At 38.7% G+C, this 2,339-nt stretch overlaps 1 long non-coding RNA gene across 1 annotated transcript; it reads right to left on the bottom strand.

Moving 5' to 3' along the window:
- Positions 1 to 1,440: 1,440 nt before the first annotated feature.
- LOC116584084 lies at positions 1,441 to 1,815 on the bottom strand. Its single transcript, XR_004283057.1, has 2 exons — positions 1,711 to 1,815; positions 1,441 to 1,597 (listed from the first exon to the last, which is right to left on the bottom strand). It is a non-coding gene; the product is annotated as an uncharacterized LOC116584084 (long non-coding RNA).
- Positions 1,816 to 2,339: the final 524 nt, after the last annotated feature.

Here is a 2,339-nt window from a genome sequence, read left to right as displayed (position 1 = left end):
TTTTTTATTTTAATACACTTATCTTGTTATTTAACAACTATTTATTTGTAAGCCTGGCAAATAAAGTTGTCATAATTCGCAAATATCATGGAAACTTCAAAACAGGAATTATTCCTAGATTCTGTTCAATAGTTGAAAATATTTATTAGACTGAATGCCAATTAATCTCCTATGTAACAGCTCCATTTTAAGAAACTTGGAAAAAAATTTCTACCAACCAAATTCTAAAAAAGATTTAATAATTCAGTTTATTCATCTTGAAGCAATGTGTCCAGTTTTAACCTTTTTTGTACTGTATTTTTATTCTCTAATTCCAGATCATTTCTATAATCTCTTTCTCCAAATACGACTTTTCCTCTATTTTTTTCTGAAAATGACTGTATTTTCTTTTGAACATACTGAAAGCTAATATACGTTCTCTACTATTAAATTAAAAGGTCCAAATTTCCAGACTTGCCCATGGAATTCCCCAATGTTGCTGTCTGTATTATTTCAGCATAATTCAGTGACAAAACATTAAAAATGACCAATCCCAGGGTGCTCGGGTGGCTCAGTCGGGTAAGTGGATGCCTTCGGCTTAGGTCTTGATCCCAGGCAGGACTGAGCCCCCACCTAGGGCTCCCTGCTCAACAGAGAGTCTGCTTCTCCCTCTACCCTTCACCCCTACCTGTAATCTCTCTCTCTCTCTCTCTCAAATAAATAAATAAATAAATTCTTTAAAAAAAAAAAAAAAAAGATCAATTCCAGAACATAGTGCAAAGGGGAGGGAAAACGAGGTGGACCAGCTGTTACCATTAGTGGCGAGATCTCTGTGCGAAAACTCTCTAGTGTGCTATTTCTAGTCCATTCGTAAGCTTATTATCCGATATTATCTCTGATGATTCCCACCTTTTTTTATTACTTAGTGAAGTTCCTACAGCCACTTCCGAATGAATATCTAACAGGCTATTAACAGGTTCATTCTGAACCCACCAAATACTTTCACGTCCTGTCACAATTCTAGTCTTTCAGACTAGAAAAATGGAAAAAAATAAACTCATTTTTAAATTTGATGTAACGTTTTCTTGAGCCACTACTAGATTCAATACTCTGTAAAAAACACGAAGGCGGGTAAGACAGGCCTAACTCTCAAAGGTGGAGAAGGCTTCAGAAGTATTCGAAAGTAACCTGGGATGTGTTTTTAAGAGGAATGCATAAACGAAACCGCAGAAGCTTTGGGTGAAGGGAGATGGAAGGGCTGATGGGTTTAGGAGAGAGAGACAAGGAAATCTTCTGGACATCGAAGACACTTGGGTTTGGTCTTCAGGGGAAGATGGGGGATGGAGGATATTTCAGGCAGCAGGAATGAAATGAGCAGTACAAGCAGAAAAGTGCAAACGCCTAATAAATATTTACTGAGTGAAATGGTCCTAGCGACAGTCAAATCTTTTCATATTTTAATTTTTTTTTTTTTTTTTTTGGCACTGGGCTGGATTTCCCCACTTTAAAGTCTCCTGAACTTTATGAGTGTTGAGCGTATTTTGTCACCTCTTTGTAAGCGATTTCGGTGGTAGAAGGAGATGTTTCTGTATCCCTCCATCTGCTAATCAAGGATCATCTTGAAATGGAGTGTAAAGAAAAAGAAAAAGAAGAGAGACCATGAAGCTGTTACATCGTGAAGTGCATTAAAATATAAAAACAAAAAATAAGAGCACACTCCAAATGACTCACTTGTTTTTCAGTATTCCACAACTCAGCGACAATAACTGGCAGTAGAGTGGATTTCACAGTGTCATCCTGGTGGAACAGAGGGTTCCGTAAGAATGCATTTCCAGCTCCTGCAACATCATTACAATCACTTAGTTGTTTCCGATTAATTAGGACCCAGTTTCTTCCTTCTTGGCATTGCGTTTTTCCTCCTGTTCAGTCTATCTGGACAGGCTGGATCTGCGTGGGCGTGCACCAGTTTGTGAGATTCTGGATCAGAACTCAGTGGCTTTGCAACAGTGATAAACCTAACTTCTGGTAACTGTGAATTTGTGTTCCAAAGTGCCACAAACCACACGGTAAGATGCCACAAAAAGGAGCAGTAACTAGGTCGGGTTTTTGGCAGTCTTTACGAGGCAGTAGCTCCAATGTTGGCTTGCCAGTGATTAAATAGAGCTGAGAAACATTTTTTCCTTATCTTTCTTTAGCAAAACAAAAAAGCTCAGATTAGCCGAGGCAGATTTCACTCCCTGGAAAAGAGGAGCTTAACTGTCAACTACCTAAAGTCCCGTTATTTGTGTCCTGTAAGAATAGAATTTGAAAAAGGATGCACGCCATAGGTGTAGCCAACGTGTGTGTGTGTGTGTGCGCGC

The sequence above is a fragment of the Mustela erminea genome, chromosome 2 (genome assembly GCF_009829155.1).
Source record: "Mustela erminea isolate mMusErm1 chromosome 2, mMusErm1.Pri, whole genome shotgun sequence".
NCBI classification, from domain to species: Eukaryota; Metazoa; Chordata; class Mammalia; order Carnivora; family Mustelidae; genus Mustela; species Mustela erminea.
This window is presented reverse-complemented; position numbering and strand designations above follow the sequence as displayed.